Raw genomic sequence first — 26,588 nt, 5'->3', positions numbered from 1 at the left:
AAAACCCTATGAATAGCCAAGGAGTGTCTGATATAGCACTGGAAGGGGAGAGGATGGCTCAGAAAGACCAGACGGGGTTCCCTCTGCTGTCCACAGGGTCTCTAGGAGCTTGAATCCACTCAAAAACACTGGAGAACTGAGCCCCCAGCTCCTCCAGCTTCTCCAGCTTCTCCATCTCTGGTGTTGCTCTCCCTTCTTCCACTCTGCCCTCAGTTTCTTGTTTTCTTCTTTCTACTTCTATGACTTTTCCGACAGGTTATCTCCGCTGTGGGGAGTAGATGGATGAATCAACACCTCATCCTCCAGGAGCAAGTTTGGGAACCTCGCTATAGACACTAACCCTCATTTTTCTCATCAGAAAGTTGAGCCTATCTCTCCCCACTTCTCAGAGAGGATTCATGAAGTAACATGTGATGGTGCTGTGTAAACAGTAATGTGCTCCCCAGAGGTGAGGGGTCACACAACCACAATCATGCTCTACAGCTCGTCCTTCACAGAAAGACACATGAACAACCAGTGGCTGAGTGAATGACTGTTAGGTGTCAGCCTCTTCTCAGAGTTCTTTTCAGTGTATCTTTGTGGACACCTGATGGGGCAGAGGCTATTATTATTTACATTGTATAGATGAGGTAACTGAGGCCCAGAGAGGTTAAGTAACTCATCCAAGGTCACACAGTGGTGAAATCAGGATTTAAATACAGATTGCCTCTCTCCAGTGTCTCGACTCTTAACATTTATGCTGTATGCAATATTACCCTCAGGACTGAAGCAACTGTTATGGGTTACCACTATTCAGAGACTCGGTAAGCAGTCGGGTCTAGTGCAGGTCAGCAGAGGCAAAGGTATCGCTGTGTGAGCCAGCCTCCTTATCCCAACCTTCCAGACTCCTCTCACCATCCTTTGTGATCCTGGGAGCGTGAACCTCTTTGTCCTCTCTGTGCCTGACCTGCCCTAGTTCGAGCATCCACCACCTTGGCCTGAATCACTGCGGGAGTGTCTCAAACTATCTAGGCTAAAGGACCACTTTGGTTTTGGTTTTATTTTTTCCCTCAGTCCAACGTGGCCTGATATTTTTGTGAAAATATAAAAACTCTTTCTTAGATGTTACAGCAATGTCAAATTACTTTAAAATGTTTTAAAGGTTCTAAACATTTACTTGTCCATTTCTGTACTTATCTTGTTGCAGGTGGTAAACAGCGTGTTGCCTAGCACTGGTCCACAGACTGGGGCCCCCAGCGCTGTCCTGGGCTCTCCTTCCTGCCCCCTGTAAGCCACATGCCACAAAACAACCAGGATGATTCTTTAAAAATACACATAAGGGGGGCTGGCCCGGTGGCGCAGCGGTTACGTGCACACGTTCTGCTTCGGTGGCCCGGGGTTGGCTGGTTCGGATCCTGGGTGCGGACATGGCACCGCTTGGCCAGCCATGCTGTGGCAGGCGTCCCACATATAAAGTAGAGGAAGATGGGCACGGATGTTAGCTCAGGGCCAGTCTTCCTCAGCAAAAAGAGGAGGATTGGCAGTAGATGTTAGCTCAGGGCTAATCTTCCTCAAAAACCAAACAAACGAAAAAACAAACAAAAAATACACATAAGTCCCCATCATTCTCCTGCTTAAACCCTCCAGTGGCTTCCCACTGCATTTAAAATAGAACCAGATGTTCGCCATGGCCTAAAGGGCCCTGGGTGACCTGGCTGTGCCTCTGTCCACTCACCCCCATCCCCGCCTCTCCCACTCCTTCGTCAATGCAGGGTAGTCAGACTTGGGATAAAACAGTAGGATCAAGTTGAGGACACGTAATGACTTGGGATGTGAGATGCACTTTGCTCTGCTCTTCCATCTGCTAGCTTAGGCGTGGACATGTGCGCCCATCCCTTGCTCCAGTACCGAGAACCTTCCCACTAGTTTCACAATGAGTGAGATGGCCCACACTGAGTCCTGGAGAAGATTTGTGAGCAACTCTGCTCTCATAGTGCAACTACTGCTCCTCTGATGGACTCCTCTCTTCTGCTGACACCTTTAACGTGCTTTTTAGGCTGTTTGTTTCCTTCCCCAGAAAATGAGACTCTTGTGAGCCAAGATGGTGGAGGGGTCACTCTAAGTCCTCTTGAGACTGGGGAATAAAAGATTGATAGTGTGATTGTTGTAACTGTTGGTGAGAGTTCGTCCATGGGGAGCATGACTTTATTTAATGAGCTGAGGGGGAAACACCCGTCCCGACTAAACAGTTTCCGGGCTGGTTTGGCTTTGGCCCTTTGGTGCCTGCCATCCAGAGGGCCTCTTGTGTGGAGGCAACCGAGATCCTCTCCTTCTCTCACCACTGCTTTTCGGCCTCCAGATGGGGCGCTACTGTTGCAACGAATGAGAATCAAGCAGTGAGATGCAAGTTTGTTGGTTCAGCCACAGAGAGTCACGGTTTCTAGGACGTGTGCTTTACAGCTGGAAGAGCTGGCAGAGGGTCACGCCTATGTTGACATCATTTCAAGCTGAACTCGCAATATTCTCCTTGGCTTTTTAATCCGTTTCCTATTCCAATGATTTCCAAACTGTCAGAGAGGATTTTATTGTCTTTTGTTAATGAATTGTCATGGTAATGGCAACGATTCTTAAATTTTAGTGGCAAGAGATTTATGTTCAGTAGATCTCGGGATGTGATCTAAGAATGTGCATTTTTGTCAAGCATCCAGGCGATTCTGCCGTCGGTGGTTCATGGACCTTACTTTGAAAAACACAGGTTAAAGTAGTGTCTTTTCTGTATAATAATATTAGTATTGAGTGCAAAGTTGACTGAATTTTAAAGAAGTTCTGTTTGTGCCAAAGACTGAATAACAGGGACGATTTACCCTTTTGCCTGAAATAATCTAAAATATCACACAAAATGTATGAAACAATGGTTTTTGAAACACTGGTCATCAGGCAATGGGAAGCAATCATCTCTAAGAAACCGGAAAACGAAAGAGGTGAGCATGAGGACTTCTCCAGCTGCCCGCCTGGAGAGTTGCCAGGGTGAGACTTCCCAGGGAGGGAACCCCAGGGTAACTGAGACTCCCAGGCTCAGGAGAGGCTGCTGGGGGCCCAGGGAGACAAAGGCGGCTGGAGGTCATAGGATGGAAGACCAGCAACAGAGGGAGAGAGGGGCCCTCAGATCTTCAGAAAGGCCCCTCAAGTGTTCAGCACAGTACTGATGAGCACATGTGCCTGAGGAAACTACTGGAGGCTGGCTGTGTGTGGAGAGGTGGGTGTGTGTGTATGTGTGAAGGGGAGGCTGGGTGTGTGTGTTTGGAGGGGAGGCTGGGTGTGTGTGTTTGGAGGGGAGGCTGGGGGTGTGTGTTTGGAGGGGAGGCTGGGGGTGTGTGTGGGGGGGAGGCTGGGGGTGTGTGTGTGGGGGAGGCTGGGTGTGTGTGTGTGGAGGGGAGGCTGGGTGTGTGTGGAAGGGAGGCTGGGTGTGTGTAGAGGGGAGGCTGTGTGTGTGTGTGTGTGTGTGTGTGGAGGGGAAGCTGGGTGTGTGTGTGGAAGGGAGGCTGGGTGTGTGTGTGGAAGGGAGGCTGGGTGTGTGTAGAGGGGAGGCTGTGTGTGTGTGTGGAGGGGAGGCTGGGTGTGTGTGTAGAGGGGAGGCTGGGTGTGTGTGTGGGGGGGGAGGCTGGGTGTGTGTGTGTGGAAGGGAGGCTGGGTGTATGTAGAGGGGAGGCTATGTGTGTGTGTGTGTGTGTGTGTGGAGGGGAGGCTGGGTGTGTGTGTGGGGGGAGGCTGGGTGTGTGTGTAGAGGGGAGGCTGGGTGTGTGCATAGAGCGGAGGCTGGGTGTGTGTGTGTGGAAGGGAGGCTGGGTGTGTGTGTGGAAGGGAGGCTGGGTGTGTGTAGAGGGGAGGCTGTGTGTGTGTGTGGGGGGGAGGCTGGGTGTGTGTGTAGAGGGGAGGTTGGGTGTGTGTGTGTGGGGGGAGGCTGGGTGTGTGTGTGTGTGGAGGGGAGGCTGGGTGTGTGTAGAGGGGAGGCTGTGTGTGTGTGTGTGTGGAGGGGAGGCTGGGTGTGTGTGTAGAGGGGAGGCTGGGTGTGTGCGTAGAGCGGAGGCTGGGTGTGTGTTGTGTGTGGGGAGGCTGGGTGTGTGTGTAGGGGGGAGGCTGGGTGTATGCGTAGAACGGAAGCTGGATGAGGGGGATGTGGAGGGGACTCTGGGGAGGTGAGGTGAGGAAATGAAGGCAGCTGAGCAAGGAGAGGCAGGAAGGGAGTAGAGAACAATGCCCTGCACTCACCGAGGGCCAGGAATGTTTCCTCTTGCCCACAACCAAACTGGGAAACTCCTAAGGACGAGGTATTGGGTAGAATAGCCAGGAAGGTCTGGCCTCAGTGGTGGGGAGTCATCAGCCTGACACCAAGCGCTGTTCCGACGTGCCTAACAAACCGTAGGAATGCAGCACCCCAAAGGAGCAAACTGCTTCCGAGTTACCCACTCCTGGAGCGGAGCTCAAGAACATTTACAGGAGTAACAAAGGATCCATTGCCCAACAAGGTCAAATTCATAGTGTCTGGCACCCCAAAATGGTAAAGCAGTTGTGCTTAAAATGGAAATACACTATCCCTGACTTGCTGGGGGTGCGCCTGCGTGCACATTTTTGTACCATTAAACCATCAGACAGTGGAGGCCTTCGCTGTGACATTTCATACACAGCAAGCCAGCCTCTGCCAGACCGTGGTCTGTGTTGACGTTTACCTTGGCTTCTGAGATAGTGGTTCCTCTCTGCTGTCTATTTCTGTGTTTTAAATACTTGCCCTGTGTTTGACAACTCCACCCTCCCCACTGGGTTACAGTAAGGTAAAGTCAGCCAAGAATAATATTGGCCAAGTGCATCGTGTACCCTGAGGGTGGGAGCTGGAAGTGGGGGTAATGGGTCGGGGGTGAGGAGGGGCTAATCTTCTGAGGCCAACAGACAACTGAGAATCAAGGGCCTTAGAGAGAAGTAGAGCCAAACCGGGGAGGCTGGATCTGCTGACAGGTCTAAGGGGGCGGGCTAAGGGTCCAGAGCTGGAAGCCTTTGGAATCCAACAGGAGCACATAGGGAGCGAAGTCAGCCCAGTCGGGTGGGGACTGTGACCAAGGCTGAGGAGTCACGGTTGACTTCATCACCGGAGGATTGAGGTTCGGTCAGAGCGGGTACTCTGGGCTCACGCATGGCCTCAGAGCTCCAGAGGGCCATAACTGAGCTCCGAGCTTTGAGCCTGGGCTGTCTCTTTTCCTTCTGAGAATTGGACAGTTTTTAATTTGGTCGCCAGGCGTGTTTCTCTGATCCATCACTGCCCTAAAGTCCAGCCTGACACCCTATCTTCTGGATATGTCTATTTAAAGGCTTTGGCACTGTTAGAACAAGCAAGTTTTCTTCAGTTTGGCTGGTGCTAAGCACCTTGACATTCCTTCCTACTCTGCCTGTGCAGATATGTGGCTTTTCTTCATACAACTTATAGAGCTCTTAGATGCTGAAAACTATCTGTTTCTTAAAATGTTGCAGCCCAGATCAACTCTTGGGAAAACTCCTAAAGGAGGGGTCTTAAAGTCATTTTTTCACCTACAAAGGAGGCTTTGTATCAGAGATCTTGGAAAACTTTTCTTTCCTTCCCAATGTGACTGCACTGTGGACTGGGTTACTATACCTGGGGTGTAGGAATGGACGCTGGTCAGTGTTCTCCTAGTCACTGTGATGGTTCTGGTGGCAGACACTGTTTACCTGCATGTTTAATAAGAATGACAACAACAACAGCATCACTAGATGGTAGATGGAGTACGTTTATTGCTTTAATTTACTTCAAATCAGCATTGGTTGGAAGACACTCTTTTCTTCTCTGGTGTTTTCCAAAAGAAGAGAGAGAGAGGAGAGATTAAGAGAGCACGGGTGAGAGCTTTCTGCCTCTGTTTGATGAGCTCAGGACGGCTTTCTGTCCTCCTGGACATACCTGGGACCATCAGGCTACTAGGAAGATGCAGACAAGTTAAAGATGCTGGTTTCTGGCGAGAAATGTGTGAAAAACTTGATATAATCTAACTGTTGTCTTGTTAATTGTGATAGGTGTTACTGGTTTAGCTTTGGGCATTATTTTAAATTATTGGTAATGAGTAAGAGAGGGTAGGGTGAGTGGAAGAAGCTGCCTCTGTGCTCTGAGAGGTGCTTACATTCTGATTGGTCCTTGGAAGGGAGCTGATTTTTCCTAAGAAGAGAATCAGCTGGACAATGCGAACCGTAGAAGGGGGCAGGAGGCTTTTGCTGCCTCAGTCTCAGCCTCATTTCCATTTCCCCACCTGCGTCCTTTGCTCTTGTTCCACATCCCCCAAAGCCACCAGGGCCCTTCCATCAGCAACTTTCGCCAGGGTCTCACTTACACAGAGATCGCACAGGATTCAGAAGAGTCTGTGATGACATAGTTTCCCTCCTCTTTTTGAATCTTATTTTTTGATTGGAATTTATGTATCACTCTAGCAATCTTTCTTCAATTTTCCTGAAATTAAGAGATCCTGATTCTTTCCCTAAAGTTTTAAAACAAGGAGTTTTTGGAAAGTTAGGAATGGAAAGAGTTCAACTGAGGGCATGTTTTGATTTTGAAGTATGCTGACACTGGCAGGAATTAGTTCTTGTGAAAGCAGAAGAGTGGGGCTGTCACTGAGAAGGCGCCCACCCCCACCCTCAGACAGCGCGGTCTGACATTTTACGACAAACAGCGTTTTCTCTCACACTGAGCCCAGTGAAACCTCTGAATTTTCCTTTTGGTGCATTAGCAATATCTGGTGGTGCTGGTCCATGAAGCATATTGCCAGATTTGGGCATGGAACATTGTTCAGGAGGAACTCAGCAAGGCTTGAAAAAGTAAGTTTTCAGGAAAAGCCACAGACTGGAAGTATATCATCTTTCCTTCATTGTTTAGCACAATATCACTTTACTTTTCCATGTTTAGTTATGTTAAAAGATAAACTGAGGCATATTAAAAATTTTAAGAGTTTATTTGAGCAAAAATCTATTTGAGTCAGGCAGCATCCAATCCAGCAGATAGAAAGGAGCTCTGAGGAGCTGTACGAGATGAAAGACTTTTATAGGCAGAAGGGAACAGGAGCAAGGAAATTCTACTAGATGAAACAGCAGGTTGGTTACTGTAAGGGTACCTTCCTTTAGAGGACAGCAGGGGTCTATCAGGCAGATTACCTGACTAGGACTGATCAGGAGATACCTGAATGACTGGGTCAAGATTCCGTTTCTGGGAGAGCCAAAACTGTAATTAAGTCTCGGTTTGGTGACATGGGGTTTAGCATAAGCGACTCCATTTTGGCCTGTTGTCTTGTTTTTTAACAGTCAAAAAATCATATTTATAGATATCCTCTCCTCCATACCCCCAAACCAAAGTTCATCCTTTTGTCTTTTTCCTGTGGATGTGATTTGAGAAGCAATTCATTGAGGGCACTTCTGAGTCCATGTTGAATAAAAAAAGCAAGAATAAAGGCGAATGAGTATTTTTTCTGTGTTATAAGTCGAGGTAGAGAAATGGTGAGCAAGTTAGCTTACATTCGCTCAGCATCTAACTCTTATGGGAAGGACCGTTATCCTAGTGATTAGAGGAAGCAGTTGCTTTCGTGGGCTCCTTTGAGGAAAGAGTGTGGTTTAAATGAGCTTTTCCACTGGCCTCCCTTTGGGCTCACCTCCATCTCTAGTCCATCTACCATTGTTAACCACATTTCTAAAATTAATTTGTTAGAGGAATTGTTTGGTTCACAGGATGAGTGGATTTTGATTGGGGGTGGTGGTGAGTGGACAGGGTAGGTCCTGCTGGTTATTCCACTGAGGCCCTGAACAGCATGAAGGGGGTAAAAAAGAACTGACTGAGCCAAACTTCTAAAAAATTTTGTTGGAAGCCTGCGCGAAGACTAATTTACTCCCCTTAGCCATAAGGTTGAGTCTTATATTTTTTGCAACTAGTTTTTATAAAATTCAACTATGACAAAGCTGATGACCAAAGAAGTCTCTTCCAATTTGGTAGGGTAGAGAAATCTGTTCTTTAACCAAAATTATCGAGAATTTTCTGCCAGCAAGGGCTCAGATTTCTTTTTTTTTTTTTAACTTTTTATTAAGATTGTGATAGTTTACAACCTTGTGAAATTTCAGTTGTACGTTATTGTTAGTCATGTTGTAGGTGCACCACTTCACCCTTTGTGCCCTCTCCCCACTCCCCCTTTCCCCTGGTAGCCACCAATCAGTTCTCTTTGTCTCTGTGTTTAACTTCCACCTATGAGTGGAGTCATACAGAGTTCATCTTTCTCTGTCTGGCTTATTTCACTTAACATAATACCCTTAAGGTCCATCCATGTTGTTGTGAATGGGACGATTTTGTCTTTTTAAGGGCTCAGATTTCTTACTGGGTTTCACCCCTGCAAGATTGATCTTTCCATGTTGGTGGGAATGTAAACTGGTGCCACCACTATGGAAAAAAGTACTGAGGTTCCTCAGAAAACTAAAAATAGAACTACTATGTGATCCAGCAATCCCACTCCTGGATATGCATCCAAAGAAAATGAAAAGATTAACTCAAAAAGATATATGCACCCCTATGCTCATTGCAGCATCATTCACAATAGCCAAGACATGGAAACAACCTAAGTGTCCACAGATGGATGAATGGATAAAGAAATTGTGGTATATATATACAATGGGATATGAAATCTTGCCATTTGTGACAACATGAATGGAACTTGAGGGCATTATGCTAAGTGAAATAAGTCAGACAGAGAAAGACAAATACTCTATGATCTCACTTATATGAGGACTCTGAAAACAAGAACAAAAAACAAATGAAAAACCAAACAACCAAACAAAAAAACTGAGTTCATAGATACAGAGAACAGATTAGTGGTTATCAGACGCAGAAGGGATGGAGGTTGGGTAAAATGGGAGAAAAGGGCTAAACTGTACAAATTCCTAGCTATAAAATAAATGAGTCATGGGGATGTAATGTACAGCATGGGTGCTATAGTTAATGATATTGTATTGTATATTTGAAAGTTGGTAAGAGAGTAGATCTTAAAAGTTTTTATCACACACACAAAAATTTCGTAACTATAGATGGTGATGTATGTTAACTGGACTTATTGTGGTGATCATTACACAATGTATATAAATATTGAATCATGATGCTGTTTGTACACCTGAAACTAATATAATGTCATATGTCAATTATCTATATATGTATATATAAAGATCGAGCTTTCCAGATGAATCCAGTTGATTAGGTTAATTGTTGCCCAGTCAGTCTTAAATAAATGAATACCAATTACAGGCTCAGGAAGCTTTTGAATCTCCCAGGGGAGCAGATGTGTTTGTGGAAGTCCAGTTCAGGATTCTATCAGATGGGAGAAATTACTCTTCTTCCCAAGTGATACCAGCACAGAGCGACCCTTCATAGGGTCATGGAGCTTTTCGGAGCACTCTGCCCAGGGTGAATGATATCTGAGAGCATGTAATTCTACTGTAGTTTCCCTCCAGGTCTCTTTCAACCACTTGGAGAACAAATTCCCTATCTGCAGGGCCAGCTTCGTGGGTGTACAACCTGCACAGGTACATAGGGCCCCAGTTTTAGAAGGGCTCTGTGCTTGGTTTAATGCTCTGCTGTCACTGTTTTGAAATTTTCAACAATTTATAAACAAGGGACCCCTCATTTTCATTTTGCTCTGGGTCCTGCAAATCACCTAGCTCGTTCTGCCTCTATGCTTCCAGGGTCACCCAAGTGTAAGAAGACTGAGGAAATAAAATCAAGAGCCTGTTTCATCACCTTGCTCCATGTTTGTGTATCCAGATGAGTACCAATGAAACTGGGGTCCATTCTCCTCTAATAGGAGGTTTTCAGAGGGCTCTTTTCTGCTTCTGGAACAATTTCCATGCTGATTTAGAGCCTGTAGTTAAAAGAGTGAATCAGGTCTTGGCTACATGTGGTGCTTCTGTCCTTTAAAAAGAAGCATTTTCTTGATTTACTTTGTTTTATGGTACCTGGCTAGCACAACCTCACATTTCATGGATGACTTCACACACACTCCAGAAGATCTTATTTTTTAAGCAAGAACCAAGAAATATTCTTATTGACTTGTGGGTCCAAATGCTGAAACAGTAGTAAAGATCATGAATATTCATTCTTGCATTTTCTTAGTCTTCATAGGTACCGCTCAGGTGAGGGGTGCAGACTGGAGCATTTATCTACTCCCCGCTGGGTGGGTTGGAGTGGGTGTTAGCTGCTTGGCTTGGTAGGTTGGCCAAGGTGAGAGAAGCAAATCATGGGTGGGCCTAATCCCTGTGGGAGCCATCTACTTTTACTATGCTTTTACACTGGACACCTAAGCTTGCTGGTTGTACAGGTTCATAGAAATAAGTCATCAGGAGTCAGACTTGGTGAGAGTGTGAATAAATGAGTGTAAGAGCTTTGCAGGTTGTTGGAGAAACACCTGCGGACAGTGACTCAGTACTGCCTCCCTAATTGCAAAGGACGTTGTCTTTTGGTAAGCTGAGAGCATGCACAGTGAGTTGACAATCAGACTTGCATGTCTGATGGCATTAATTGCAGGGTGTAAGGGGCCAGGTTTCTCTAAGTTTGGTGGAGGCGGAGGTCACTGACGGTGTCTACAGTACCCAGGGAGAAACGTGTGTGGGAGGGAGAAAAGGGATTTCTCTGGGGATGTTGAAAGGCTGATGCTGGTGAAATATACTCATCCGTCTTACATATTAAGCAGCATCTGTCAGGATTGTGACCGGCTGAGCAGCACGTCTTCAGTACTCAAGAACCGTGAAAGATTTGGGTGAAGGTAAAACCACGGTAACTTTTAATACTGCATTTTCCTACTTGTTGCTATGGGTGTGCATATGGACATGTGCGTGTGTGAGCACTTGTGTAAAACTGAAAGATGTTGGGTTTCAGCTTATTTTTTTTTAATTCTTTTGGAAAAATTTCATTATTAACTAAGAAACAAAGGCTCAATTTTATTTTCTTCTTTCTTATTGCTTCTGCCCGAATTCTAAGATGCTTGATCTGCTTAGAGCAAGGATGATGAGTGACTAGGAGGGGAGAATTGGTCTGAAACAGTCAAAGTCAAAATTAGTTCACCATTTCTAGAGTAACCTTTGGTGTGGAAGGAGCAAGACTCTTGGTTCACATAGATATAGCTTGAATCCTGACTCTGCTGTGTATTTGTGATACTGTGAAAATCGCTTAATCTCTCTGAACTTCAGTTTGATTTGTAAAGTGAGAGTAATAGTACTTGCTTCCCAGGTTGGTAAGGATTTAATGAGATAATGTTAGCAAAGAGCCTTGTGCAGTATCTCTTACATGGTAGAAACTCAATAGAAGTTGGTTGCCTTTAGTTTATCATCTCCTCCTCCAGCCCCCTTCCCTGGCTTTGGAGTCCTGCCTGCCATCCTTGACTTCTGTAATCCTAGCCTGCTTATTGTGGGTTGTGGCTGACTGAGACAAAGCTAAGTCTAGCTTAATTCTAATAATTTTGTGGACATGTTTTTTCATTTTATGTTCAGATCTAGCATTGCAATTAGATAAGCAGAGTAGATGTGGGAAGGCATGTGTCATAAATGCTGAATTCTACTTCACTTGGTTTGTAACATTTTCCCCTTCTGAGGTCTTCAGGAATTTAGCAGCTGAAGCATAATTCCTGCCATGGAGTCTTTCTACCCACCCATCCATCAATCTATCCATCCATCCATCCATCCATCCATCCATCTATCCATCCATCTATCTCCATCTATCTGTTTATCCATCCATTTACGCATCCGTCCATCCATCCAATACTTATGTACTGAAGAACTTACTATATGCCAGCCACAGTTCTAAGAGCCAGAGATTAAGCAGTAAAGAAAAGTAGAAAAAAACCTTGCATTCACGAAGCTTTCATTCTAGTGAGGGAGATATAGTAAACAAAATAAGTCAGTAAATTGTGTAGTATATTAGAAGGGGGTATATTACGGGGAAAATGGGGTGTTGAAACAGTTTTCAGTTTTTGATAGAGTGATCAGGGAAGGTCTCACTGAGCAAATGCTTAGAGAAGATAAGGGGAAGAGCATTTCAAGCAGGAGGAGCAGCAAGAGCACAGTCTGAAGGTGGAGACGAGTCCAGTGTGTTCAAGGAGAAGCAGGGAGGCCAGTGAGCCTGGTGGGGAATTGAGAGGAGAGGAGGCTGGAGAAGTGATGGGGTGAAGTCATGTGGGCCATGTAGACCCTTGGGAGGACTTGGGCCTGACTTATATTTCAACAGGATGACTCCAGCTCCTGTCTTGAGAATAGACTGAAAGGCACAAAGGCAGAAGCAGAGAGTCCAGTTAGGAGAGCACTGTAATGACCCAAGCTTGTGCCGGAGTGGTCGCAGGGGAGGTGGTGAAAATTGGTCAGATCCTGGGCATATTTTGGAGGTAAAGCCAACAGGATTTTCTTTTCTAACAGATGGATGTGGGAAATGAGAGAAATAGAGGAGTCAAGAATGACTCTAAAATTTTTGGTGAAACTAGAAGGATGAAGCTGCCCTTAAGTGGGGAAAACTGTGGGTAGAGCAGATCTGTCTGGAGATGTCAGGAGATGTGTTTCGGACAGTTTTGAGTTGGAGGTGTGTGTTAGACATCCGAGTGGAGATGCTGAGTGGGCAGTTGGATATAGGAGTCTAGAGCTCAGGGGAGAAGCCTGGGCTTCAGATAAGAATCTGGGAATTCTGGGCATGTGGCATAGTATTTAATGCCATGAAACAGGATGAGATCCCCCAATACTGAGGGCAGATAGAAAAGAGTTTTAAAAACTGAGCTAGGGCATTCCAATTTTAAAAAGCTAGGAAATTAGGAGAAACCAGAAAAGAAAGAGGGGCCAGTGAAGAAGACAAATAGGCGAAGAATGTTTTCCAGGGAGGGGCCAGTGATCAGCTCCGTGAAATTCTGCTGGTGGCTCCAGTAAGATGAAGACAGAATTGGCCATTGAATTTAGCAATGTAGAGGTCTTTGGCAACCTTGACAAGAAAGCTAGAATCATGTAGGACCACTAAAGAAGGGACAGTCTGTGGTGGAGAAAGGTGAAGTTAGAGATCATGAAATTGCTGCCAGTCTTTCCCGGTTCCTTATTCAGAAGATCCGTGCCCCTCGACTTCCTGTTTTTCTCATTCATCTTTATTTTATGTCGCCATCTCTAATAATCTTTGTAAGCAACCTTAAATTCTTCTGGAATGAGCTGGCAGGCAAGCAAGCAAGGTGGAATGCTCCCCCAGATAGGTTTGCTTCCAGCCTCTGTTGGGGTACAGAGCCCACTGTTACATCCCTTCGCGTCTGGTGATAGAGATGGGGCCACATGCCTGGTCCTGAGGGGGTGCTCCCAGGCGCAGCTTTGCGCATTGTCTTAGCATGGGAGACACAGGTCCTTCCAGGAGGATGCATTGGGGCATGTCATAGGGGCCCGGTGGAAGCTCGTTCTCATCTCCTCTTGGCGAGGCCCCAGGAGTAACTGTGTTTTAGTACCTATCTTGTTACAGACACAGAGGAGGGCAACTAGACTCTTGAAATTGAGATAAACTAGAGGAATTTCAGAGGAGAGCAACAGAGTGAGCAACACGATGGTGAAAGGAGAGAAAAACCAAGACAAAAAAACATCTTCAGCTGTGGCTGTTGCCCTTAGGGCTAGGGTGCTTCCTGGGGACCTGACCTACATTTCGAAAGGGACCGTGAGATTTGGCAGGTTTTTCAGGGTGGCTTTTTCCTGGGCTAGGGCCGGAGGATGACTCAGCTGGCTTGGACATAGCTGGCTTCTGTTGGGACACTGAGAGAGCACCCCTTTAGTGCACTGGATGGTTTCCAGTCAGCAGGAGTGCCTGCAGTTGAGTCACTGAGGTCTCACCCTTTTTGACTCATGAAAACAAGAATTGTTTGGGAGCACAGAATATGACTTTTTGGTTTTCCTTTAGGGCTGTTTTAAGATGCTAGTAGATTCCAGATAGAGGATAAATTAGTGAGGCGCCCTTTTGGCTGCCCCTGCTGGGTTCTGGAAAGTAACACCGTCTACTCTGTTGTTCACGTGGCCTTTTACGTACCCCCTATCCCCATACATGCACAGCATTCCCCACTGTCTACATCTCATAGCAGAGAGGTAGGTTTTGACAAACCTACGTTATTATCCCTCAAGGTTCATATGTCGCCTTATGGTTCACTCTTGGCATTGTATATTCTAAGGGTTTTGGCAAATGTATAAGGACATGTATCCACCATTATAGTATCATATAGGATGGTTTCACTGCCCTAAAAATCCTTGGTACTTTTCCGATTCATCCCTCCTTCCTTCCTAACCCCTGGCAACAACTGACCTTTTTTTTTTATTATTGAGTTCATAATAGTTTACATCAATGTGAGATTTCAGTTGTACATTATTTCTTGTCTGTCACCACATAAGTGCTCCCCTTCACCCCCTGTGCCCTCTCCCAACCCCCCTTCCCCTGGTAACCACTGAACTGTTTTCTTTGTCCATGTGTTTGTTTATATTTCATATATGAGTGAAATCATCTCATGTTTGTCTTTGTCAGACTGGCTTACTTCGCTTAGCATGATTCCCTCCAAGTCCTTCCATGTTGTTGCAAAAGGGATAAATTTGTCTTTTTTATGGCTGAGTAGTACTCCATTGTATATATATACTACATCTTCTTTATCCAATCATCATGGGCACTTGGATTGTTTCCATGTCTTGGCTATTGTGAATAGTGCTGCAATAGGGGTGCATATGTCACTTTGGATTGTTGATTTCAAGTTGTTTGGGTAGACACCCACTAGTGGGATAGTGGGATATCCCAGTAGTGGGATAATGGGTCATATGGTAGTTCTATTTTTAGTTTTTTGAGGAATATCCATACTGTTTTCCATAGTGGCAGCACCAGTGTGCATTTCCACCAGCAGTGTATGAGGGTTCCCTTCTCTCCATGCCCTCTCCAACATTTATTACTTTTAGTCTTAGTGACTATAGCCATTCTAATAGGCATAAGGTGGTATCTTAATGTAGTTTTGATTTGCATTTCCCTGATGATTAGTGATGTTGAACATCTTTTCATGTGTTTATTGGCCATCTGTATATCTTTTTTGGAAAAATTTTAATATCCTCTGCCCATTTTTTGATGGGGTTGTTTGTTTTTTGTTGTTCAGTTGTGTGAGTTCCTTATATATTATGGAGATTAACCTCTTGTCAGATATATGATTTGCAAATATTTTCTCCAACTTGGTGGGTTGTCTCTTTGTTTTGATTCTAGTTTCTTTTGCCTTGCAGAAGCTCTTTAGTCTGATGAACTCCTACTTGTTTATTTTTTCTTTTGTTTCCGTTGTCTGAGAAGACATGGTATTCAAAAAGATCCTTTTTAGTTCAATGTCAAAGAATGTACTACCAATATTATCTTCCAGAAATTTTATAGTTTCAGGAGTATTTTCAAGTCTTTGATCTATTTTGAGTTTATTTTTGTGTATGATGTGAGATAATGGTCTACCTTCATTCTTTTGCATGTGGCTGTCCAGTTTTCCCAACACCATTTATTGAAGAGACGATCTTTTCTCCATTGTATGTTCTTGGCACCTTTGTCAAAGATTAGCTGTCCGTAGATGTGTGGTTTTATTTCTGGGCTTTCAGTTCTGTTCCATTGATCTGTGTGCCTGTTTTTGTACCAGTACCATGCCATTTTGATCACTATGGCTTTGTAGTACATTTTTAATTGAGGGATTGTGATACCTCCAGCTTTGTTCCTTTTTCTGAGGATTGCCTTAGCAATTCGGGGTCTTTGGTTGTCCCATATGAATTTTAGGATCCTTTGCTCTATTTCCGTGAAGAATGTCGTTGGGATTCTGATAGGGAGTGCATTGAATCTGTAGATTGCTTTGGGTAGTATGGACATTTTAACTATGTTTATTCTTCCAATTCATTTACGTGGAATCTCTTTCTATCTAAGTCATTATCAATTTCTTTCAGTAATGTCTTATAGTTTTCATTGTATAAGTCCCTCACCTCCTTGGTTAAATTTATTCCTAGGTACTTTATTCTTTTAGTTGCGATTGCAAATGGAATTGTATTCTTGAGTTCTCTTTCTGTAAGTTTGCTATTGGAGTATAGAAAAGCAACTGATTTTTGTAAGTTGATTTTGTATCTGGAAACTTTACTGTGGTTGTTAATTATTTCTATTAGTTTTCTGATGGATTCTTTGGGGTTTTCTATGTATAAGATCATGTGATCTGCAAACAGCGAGAGTTTCACTTCTTCACTCCCTATTTGGATTCCTTTTATTCCTTTCTTTTGCCTAATTGCTCTGGCCAAAACCTCCAGTACTGTGTTGAATAAGAGTGGTGATAGTGGACATCCTTGTCTTGTTCCTGTTCTAAGGGGGATGGTGTCCAGTTTTTGCCATTGAGTATGATGTTGGCTGTGGGTTTGTCATATATGGTCTTTATTATGTTGAGGTAATTTCCTTCTATCCCCATTTTGTTAAGAGTTTTTATCATAACTTGCTGTTGGATCTTGTCAAATGTTTTCTCTGCATCTATTGAGATGATAATGTGGTTTTTATTCCTCAATTTATTGATGTGGTGTATCATGTTGATTGATTTGAGGATGTTGAACCATCTCTGTGTCCCTGGTATGAATCCCACTTGATCATGATGTATGATCCTTTTGATGTATTGCTGAATTTGGGTTGCCAAAATTTTGTTGAGGATTTTTGCATCTATGTTCATCAGTGATATTGGCCTATAGTTTTCCTTTTTTGTGTTGTCCTTGTCAGGCTTTAGTATCAGAGTGATGTTGGCCTTGTAGAATGTGTAAGGAAGTGTTCCATCCTCCCTAATCTTTTGGAATAGCTTGAGAAGGATAGGTTTTAAATCTTCTCTGAAAGTCTGGTAGAATTCCCAAGGAAAGCCATCTGGTCCTGGGGTTTTAATCTTTGGGATGCTTTTGATTACTGTTTCAATCTCTTTTCTTGTGATTTGTCTATTCAGATTGTCTGTTTCTTCTTGATTCAGCTTTGGGAGGTTGTAAGAGTCTAAGAATTTACCCATTTCCTCTAGATTATCCATTTTGTTGGCCTATATTTTTTTGTAGTGTTCTCTTATAATCCATTGTATTTCTGTGGTGTCTGTTGTTATTTCTCCTCTTTAAATTCTGATTTTGTTTATCTGAATTTTGTAAGTCTGTAAGTCTGTAAGTCTGGCTAGGGGTTTGTCAATTTTATTTATGTTCTCAAAGAACCAGCTCTTTGTTTCATTGATCCTTTCTAGTGCCTTTTTTTTGTTTCAATTGCATTTATTTCTACTCTGATTTTGATTATTTCTTTCCTGCTGACTTTGGGCTTTGTTTGTTCTCCTTTTTCTAATTCAGTTAGGTTTAATTTGAGATTGCTTACTTGGGATTTTTCTTGCTTGTTAAGGTGAGCCTGTATTGTGATGAATTTCCCTCTTAATATGGCTTTTGCTAAATCCAATATGAGTTGGTATGGTATATTATCATTTTTGTTTGTCTCCAGATATTTTTTGATTTCTCCTTTAATTTTTTCAATGATCCATTGCTTGTTCAATAGCATGTTGTTTAGTCTCCACATCTTTGTCCCTTTCTCAGCTTTTTTCTTGTAATTAATTTCTAGCTTTATAGCATTATGATTAGAAAAGAAGCTTGTTATTATTTCAATTTATTAAATTTATTGAGGCTTGCCCTGTTTCCCAACATATGGTCTATCATTGAGATTGTTCCATGTGTGCTTGAGAAGAATGTGTACTCTGCCATTTTTGGATGGAGTGTTCTATATATGTCTATTAAGTCCAACTGGTTTAGCTTTTCATTTCATTTCATTTAATTAATTTAGCTGTTTCCTTGTTGATTTTCTGTCTGAATGATTTACCCATTGATGTGAGTGCAGTGCTGAGATCCCCTACTATTATTGTGTTATTATTAATATCTTCTTTTAGGTTTGTTAATAGTTGCTTTATGAACTTTGGTGCTTTTGTGTTGGGTGAATAGATATTTATAAGTGTTATTTCTTCTTGATGGAGTGTCCCTTTGATCATTATATACTGCCTGTCTTGTCTCTCTTTCCCTGTCTTATCTTGAAGTCTACTTTGTCTGATATAAGTATTGCGACACCTGCTTTCTTTTGTTTACCATTAACTTGGAGTATTGTCTTCCACCCCTTCACTCTGAGCCTGTGTTTGTCATTGGAGCTGAGATGTGTTTCCTGGAGGCAGCAAATTGTTGGATCTTGTTCTTTAAGCCATCACACCACTCCTTGTCTTTATATTGGAGAACTCAATCCATTTATGTTTAGGGTGATTATTGATGTACAAGGGCTTAATGCTGTCATTTTATCACTTGTTGCCTGGTTTTCCTGCATTTCCTTTGTTTCTCGTCCTGTGTGTGTTGGTCTACCCATTTAATTATGTAGTTTTTTATGATGTGTTTCTTTGTTTTCTCCTTATTTATACTTTGTGTCTCTGTTCTGCTTTTTGGTTTAGTGGTTACCCTGAGGTTTGTATTCAGAATCTCGTGTATAAGATAGTCCATTTTTTGATGGCCTCTTATTTCCTTAGTCTAAACCAGTTCAGTCCCTCTCCTCCTCCTCTCCAAAGTTGTTTTTCTCATAGCTTATTCCATCTTGCGTTGTGAGTTTGTGGTTAAAGTGACAAGATTATCTTCGTTTTTGGTGTTTTCCTTCCCTTTAGCTTAATGCTATAGTTGAGTATTTGCTGTCCTATTCTGATTCTGTCTACCTATTTATCTCCATACTTTGTGACCCCTTTCTCCCCCCTTTTCTTTTTCTGGTATGAGGACCTTCGTGAGGATTTCTTGTAGGGGGTGGCCTCGTGGCTATGTAGTTCCTTAGCTTTTGTTTGTCTGGGAAAGTTTTAATTTCTCCCTCATATCCAAAGGATATTTTTGCTGGATAGAGTATTCTTGGCTGAAGCTTTTTGTCTTTTAAAGATTTGAGTATGTCATTCCATTGTCTCCTAGCCTGTAAGATTTCTGCCAAGAAATCTGCTGAAAGCTTGATTGTGCTTCCTTTATAGGTTATTTTCTTCTGCCTTGCTGCCCTTAGTATTCTTTCTTTGTCACTCATTTTTGCCAGTTTTACTACTCTATGTCTTGCAGTAGGTCTTTTTACATTGACAAATCTAGGAGATCTGGAAGCTTTTTCCCAACCAGATTTCCCTCTCTTTTCCCAGGTTTGGGAAGTTCTCTGCTGTTATTTCTTTGAACATGCTTTCTGCTGCATTCTCCTTCTCTTCTCCTTCTTGAAAACCTATAACTCTTATGTTGCATTTCCTCATTGAGTTGGCTATTTCTTGGAGACTTTCTTCATTTCTTTTTGGTCTTAGTTCTCTCTCTTCCTCTGTCTGGAGCATTTCAACATGTCTGTCATTGGTTATGCTGATATGCTGCTCTATGATGACCACTCGAGCATTCAGGGAATCCGTATTTTGTTTTATGTCTTCCATTGTGTCTTTCCTGTCTAATGTTTCTGAGTGATTCTTCTTTATAGTTTCAAGATCTTGTGAAGTAGCTCCTGAACTCATTGAATTGTTTCTCTACATTCTCTTTACCTCATAGAGTTTTTTGATGATAGCTGTTTTGAATTCATTGTCATTTAGATGACATATTTGTGTGTCCTCAGGACTGAGTTCTGGGTGCTTGTCATTTTCTCTCTGGTCTGGAGATTTGATGTAGTGTCAGATGTTGTTAGAGGAAGTGGGTTGGGTCTTCTCATTCTGATATTATTTGGTTGCAGTTACCACCTATTGCCACTGAGTAGGGGTTGAGAGCCATGTATTCTGAGCCCTCCACCTTCAGCCAGGTCCCAGGCAGTGGAGTGGGTGTGTGGCCGGTGGGAGCAGTGGCACTGTCTCCTGGGTGCTCTCCAGGCTTTCTTGCTTTCGCTAACTGGTCTCCTGGGGTGTTGGTTTGACGAGGTCACCCCCCATGAAAGTTTTTGCCCCATCAGAGGGCTTCTCTCTAGGCTGCAAGGGCCCTAGGGAGTCCTTGTTCCTGCGAATGAGCATCCCCTCCCCCACTCCTTCCCTCATAGATCCTCCCGCAGTTGCGATCAAAGTCTTTAGGGGAGGTAGCGAAGATCTCCCTTACCCCATTCCAGCTCCTCTGAGGCAGGCTCCCCTCTCTACTCTCTGTCGTGTGGCTGCGTGTCTCTCTGACATTTTTGTGTTGTGTTAGGATATCCTCTGTTGGAGTATGGATGTCCTTTTTCATTGTATGTTGGAGGGGAGTGAGCCCGGGGCAAGTACACTCAGCCATGATGCTGACATCACTCTCAACAACTGATCTTTTTACTGTCTCCATGGTTTTGCCTTTTCTAGAATGCCATGTAGTTGGAATCATGTAATATATAGCCTTTTCAGATTGGTTTCTTTTACTTAGTAATATGCATTTAGGTTTCTTCCATATCTTTTTGTGGCTTGATAGTTCATTCCTTTTTATCACAAAATAGTATTTCATTGTATGGAGGTACTACTATTTATTTATTCATAAATAAATATTGGATTTTCACTATTTTTTCACCTATTATTTAACTTTCAACTACTGAAGGACATTTGGTTGCTTCCAAGTTTTGGCAATTATGAACAAAGCTGCTATAAACATCTTTGTGCAGGATGTTTTTAATCTATTTTAATCTGTTTTTTAATCTTTTAAATTTTAAATCTGTTTAATCACTTTTTAATCTGTTTTTTTTAATTGGGATATAATTGATAGATAACATTGTATTAGTTTTAGGTGTACAACATGACAATTTGATTAGTTTTAGGTGTACAATGTAATGATTTGATATTTTATATATATATAGTGAAATTACCACAATACATTTAGTTAACATCCATCACCACACATAGTTACAAGGTTTTTGTTTTTGGTGATGAGAACTTTTAAGAACCACTCTCTTGGCAACTTTCAAATATACACTACGGTATTATTAACTACAGTCACCATGCTGTACATTACATCCCCTGAACTTATCTTACACTTGGAAGTTTGTACCTTTTGACCACCTTCACCCATTTCATACCCTCCCCACTGACCTACCTCTGGCATCCGCCAATTTGTTCTTTGTATCTATGAGTTGATTTTTTTAGATGCCACATATAAATGAGATCATACAATATTTCTCTTTCTCTGTCTGACTTATTTCACTTAGCAAAATGCCTTCAAGGTCCATCTATGTTGTCACAAATGGCAGGATTTCCTTCTTTTTAGAGGTGGAATAATATTCCACTGGATATATATACCACAATTTCTTTATCCATTCATTCATTGATGGACACTTAAGTTGTTTCCATGTCTTGGGTATTTTAGATAATGCTGCAATGACCATAGGGGTACGGATATCTTTTTGAGATAGCAATTTCATTTCTTTGAGATAAATACCCAGAAGTAGAATTGCTGGAACATACAGTAGTTCTATCTTTAATTTTTTGAGGAATCTCCATACTGTTTTCCATAGTGGCTGCACCAATTTATATTCCTACCAACAGGGTGCAAGTGTTCCCTTTTCTCCACATCTTCACCCAACACTTGTTATTTCTTGTCTTTTTGATAATAGACATTCTAACAGATGTGAGGTAATATCCCATTATGGCTTTTATTTGCATTTCCTAATGGTTAGTGATGCTGAGCACCTTTTCAAGTGCCTGTGGCCATTTGTTTGTCTTCTTTGGAAAAATGTCTGTTCAGTTTTTCTGGCCATTTTTAAATCGGATTGTTAATCGTTTTTTGTTTTTTTGTATGAGTTCTCTATTTTATTTTGGGTATTAACTCCTTATCTGATAAATGATTTGCGGATATTTTCTCCCATTCCATAGGTTTCCTTTTCATTCTGTTGATGATTTCCTTTTCTGTATGGAAGCTTCATTGGTTATATGTAGTCCCCCTTAATTTTGTATATTAGCCTTGTATCTCAAAATCTTGCTATAATTTCTTGTTCCAGTTTTTTGTCTCTTCTTTTGGATTTTCTATATAGATGATCATTTCATCAGTGAACAAAGACAGTTTTATTTCTTCCTTCCCACTGCGTGCCTTTTATTTCCCTTTCTTGTTTTATTGCATTAGGTAAGACCTCCAGTAAACTGTTGTAAAGGAGAGGGAATATCTTTTCTTTTTCCTGATCTTAGGAAGAAAGTTTCTAGTTGCTCACCATCAAGTATAATGTTAGCTGAGATTTTTGTAGATATTCTCTATAAAGCTGAGGAAGTTCTCTTCTATTCCTAGTTTGCCGGGAGTTTTATTTATTTATTTGATCTTGAATAGGTGTTGAATTTTGTCAAACGCTTTTTTCTGCATCTGTTGATATGATCATGTGATGTTTCTTCTTTAGCCTATTCCTGGGATGGATTACATTAATTAATATTTAAATGTTGAACTAGCTTTGCACACCTGGGATAAATCCCACTTCGTTGTGGTGTATAATTGTTTTTATACATTGTTTGATTTGATTTGCTAATGTTTTGCTGAAGAGTTTTGCATCTGTGTTTATGAGATATATTGGTCTGAATTTTGTTTTCCTGTAATGTCTTTTTCTGGTTTTGGTGTTAGGAGAATGCTGACTTTATAGAATAAGTTAGGAAGTACTCTCTTTGCTTCTATCTTCTGGAAGAGATTATAGAGAATTGATATAATTTCTCCTTAAATGTTTGGTAGAATTCACCAGAGAGTCTATTTGGACCTGAGGCTTTCTGTTTTGGTAGGTTATTAATTATTTATTCAACTTCTTAATAGATATAAGCCTATTCAGATTGTCTATATCTTCTTGTGTGAGTTTTGGCAGATTGTGTCCTTCAAGAAATTGGTCCATTTCATCTAAGTTATCCAATTTGTCGGTATAGAGTTGTTCATAGAGTTCCTTTGTTATCCTTTTAACTTTCATGAGATCTGTAGTGATGTTGCCACTTTCATTTTTGGTGTTAGTAGTCTGTGTCTTCTTTTTTTTCCCTTAGTTAGCTTGGCTAGAGGCTTATCAATTTTATTGTTCCTTTCAAAGAACCAACTTTTGACTCTGTTGATTTTCTCTATTGATTTCCTGTTTTCAATTTCATTTATGCACTAATTCTTATTATTTCTTTTCTTCTGCTTACTTTGGATTTAATTGGTTCTTCTCTTTCTAGTTTCTTATGGTAGAAGCTTAGATTATTCATTTTAGATCTTTCTTCTTTTTTTTTTTTTAAAGATTTTATTTTTTTCCTTTTTCTCCACAAAGCCCCCTGGTACATAGTTGTATATTCTTAGCTGTGGGTCCTTCTAATTGTGGCATGTAGGACGCCACCTCAGCATGGCTTGATGAGCAGTGCCATGTCCACAGCCAGGAATCGAACCGATGAAACACTGGGCCGCCTGCAGCGAAGCGCACGAACTTAACCATTCAGCCATGGGGCCAGCCCCTCTTTCTTCTTTTTTAATACATGCATTCAATGTTATAAACTTCCCACTAAGCACTAGTTTAGCTGCATTACACAAGTTTTGGTAAGTTGCATTTTCATTTAACTCAGAATATTTAAAAATTTCTTTTGAGTTTTTTTCCTTGTCCCATGTGTTATTTAGAAGTGTGTTGTTTAATCTCTATGTATTTTGGGATTTCCCAGCTATCTTTATGTTATTGATTTCTAGTTAAATTCCATTGTGATCTGAGAGGATATAATATGATTTCTATTCTTTTAAATTTTTTAGAGTGTGTTTTATGGCCCAGAATGTGACTTATCTTGGTGATTGTTTCATTTGAGCTTGAGAAGAATATGTATTCTGCTGTTGTTGGATGAAGTAGTTTATTGATGTCAATTATATCCAGTTGATTGATGGTGCTGTTAGTTCAAATAGGTCCTTACTGATTTCTGCCTGCTGGATCTGTCCATTTCTGGTAGAGGGTATTAAAGTCTCCAACTAGAGTAGTGGATTCATGTATTTCTCCTTGCAGTGGTATCAGTTTTTGCCTCATGTATTTTGACACTCTGTTGTTAAACATTTTTATGTCTTCTTGGAGAACTGACCATTTTATCATTATGCAATGCCCCTCCTTATTCCTGATAACTTTTCTTGCTCTGAAGTCTGCTCTGTCTGAAATTAGTATAGCTACTCCTGGTCTCTTTTGATTGCTGTTGGCATTATAATTTTCTCCATCCCTTTTAATCCAGATGTGTCTTTATATTTAAAGCGGGATTCTTGTAGATTACATATAGTTGGGTCCTTTGTTTTTTGATCCACTCTGATAATCTTGTCTTTTAATTGGTGCATTTAGACCATTGACATTTAAAGTGATTATTGATATAGCTGGATTAATATCTACCATGTTTGTTACCGTTTTCTATTCATTGCCCTTGTTCTTTGTCCTTATTTTTGTCTTCTGCTCTTTTTTCTGCCTTTTGTAGTTTTACCTGCAATGCCTTTTTACATAATCACCGCTATTCCTCCCCCACCCACCCCCAAGATGCACACGCTCCACAGAAGCCTCCTTCTCTGTGCAGCTTGATTTGAGCTGTGGTGGGGCTGGGCCTCTGGTTCTAGTCTTCTCCTTGCATCCCATGGAGAAGCAAGCAGACACAGGCTGTCAACCTGACTTCACCCCTTTGGACAACAGCAGCCTGTGCCTTCATCATTTCCTAAGACAGTGGGAGAAGAGCATCCCATCACTAAGGAAAACCTCTCACTTTTCCTGTCTTTGTGTAGAAGGCCAAAGAATAAGGGGAAGTAAAAAACTTGAAGTCACCGTGGTGTCACTGCCAGGCTGCGACCTGGATACAACCTTTGCAGTGTCAGCGTGGGATTCACATCAAAGAGACTCTGTAATTCTTCCTTGGCCCATGGTAGATGGTGAGTGGGTGAACATTTGTTAGCTTTCAGGAAGGATGATATTGGCTTTCCAGTCATTTCCCAATGTTGAAGAACCCTTTAGAAGCTGGGAGCAAAGATTACGGAGTGGAGCTCTGCGAAGGCCTTGGTTTCCTTCTAATTTGGGATTTAGTAGAACTTAAATTCCTCTAGCATGTGCTTGGCTCCCTGCTGGCAGTGTTGGGCAGATGGAGTCCAGGTGATGTCTGCATCTCTGGCTGAGGTTGAGTGTAGTGGGCATTAGCTTTACTTTCCCGCTTGGGTAGGAGCCCCATCCTGGCAGGGCTTAATTGGATCTTGGATGTTGGCTTCTTCTCAGCTAAGGCTGTTGCAATGCCATGCTAACTTCAGCACATACACACCCACCCTTGGGGCTGACCACTCCACGTCACTTTGTGCCAGCTGGGTCTGCCCTTCTCCTGCCCACTCAGGCCACAGGAGAGTAATGCCATCCAGAGCCACTCTGACAGGTGGGACTGGTCTGCACCTGTTCAGAGTGATGGAGCCTCCTTGTCACATTCAGCTCCTCCCCTCCTCCCACACCCTGACCCAAATACAGCTCCAGAACCGTTTGCCATGACTGTGAAGTATGTTTCTGACCAACTTTGTAATGTTGGGAGAGGCGTTTGTTTGTTGTTTCTGGCTGAGAAGGAGTTCAGTAGAAGCCGGGCTTTCTGACACCCCTATTCCCCTCTCAGGTAGCATTGAATTTCTCTAGTTAAGTAACTGCCTGGCTCTGTCTACCTTTGAGTTCAGACCTATGATGACAAGACAAAGGCAAACAGTGGCAGAAGAGTGGGTACCTGTTGGGCAAGGGGGTGATGGGCCAGCTCCCTGACAGCACCCTCCTCCCCTTCCAGCTAGTCTATGAGCTGTAGTGATGGCACGCATGAGAAATTCCAGAAGAGTTCTAAGCCCTCCCCAGGCCATACCCTGCCAGAGGGGAGGGGAGGTGCCAGGCAGTGATTGGAGGGCTGACTCTGCCCCTGACCTCTGCTCACCATCCGGAAACATGGGTTATTTGGCAATGAAGTGTCATTCGTCGGACATGATTGGTTTTCAGGAGTGTCCCTGGGCCTTACTCTTGTGGGTTATTGACATTTATTTACTTTTAATGGTGCAATACCCAAGTGCTCCATCTTCCTTGTGAATTCACAGGAACGCCCACACAAATAGGCTGGCCTTGGCCTGTACTTAAGTTTGAGAACTCGCAAACCTGCCAGGCTGTTGGGCCAGATCCAACTACTGTCATATCTACTACCCTCTGTCCACTTGGCCCTGTCAAAATGAAATCCTTTTTAGAAGTCTCTGGTGCTGCTCATTCATCTCCGGTAGTCTAACTCAACATGTCCCAACATTTTTCATGTGACAGTACACACAGAACATGACACTATGTAGATGTCAGGGCTCATTGCTAGGCAATAGGCCAGGGTTCTGGCTTCCACAGGCCTTGGCCCCCTTACACTCACATGGCTGCTCCTGGGACTGAGGGAACTTGTATTTTCCTCTGGCACAACTGTACCCACCAGGGAGCTGCATCAAAGGTAAGAAGCTTTGGTCCAAGATCCAGTACAGATCACAAGCTCAGGTGGAGCTGAGAGTCCCATTTATAAACATCCTTCAAGGATTCCCCAGAGGGTAGACATCCTAGCCCAGGGTGTGTGGGTTAGGGGATCTAAGTTCCTGTGGTCTTGCCCTTGGCTCGGTGCAGTCTG

At 42.6% G+C, this 26,588-nt stretch overlaps 1 protein-coding gene across 15 annotated transcripts in view; it reads left to right on the top strand.

Moving 5' to 3' along the window:
- TMEM45A (transmembrane protein 45A) overlaps positions 1 to 26,588 on the top strand; it is a 77,469-nt gene that overhangs the window by 9,591 nt on the left and 41,290 nt on the right. For 2 of the 15 annotated variants that reach the window (XR_011528986.1, XM_070582081.1), the window contains exon 1: positions 10,684 to 10,814. The exons of 6 other annotated variants lie outside the window; for them this stretch is intronic. The gene's annotated coding sequence lies outside the window, so the exon portion shown is untranslated. Of the gene's footprint in view, positions 1 to 10,528; positions 10,826 to 26,312; positions 26,418 to 26,588 lie in introns of those variants that run through there. 7 more of the 15 variants (XM_008517492.2, XM_008517493.2, XR_011528987.1 and 4 more) reach the window with 7 other exon arrangements.

Source organism: Equus przewalskii, chromosome 18 (assembly GCF_037783145.1).
Source record: "Equus przewalskii isolate Varuska chromosome 18, EquPr2, whole genome shotgun sequence".
NCBI lineage: Eukaryota > Metazoa > Chordata > Mammalia > Perissodactyla > Equidae > Equus > Equus przewalskii.
This window is presented reverse-complemented; position numbering and strand designations above follow the sequence as displayed.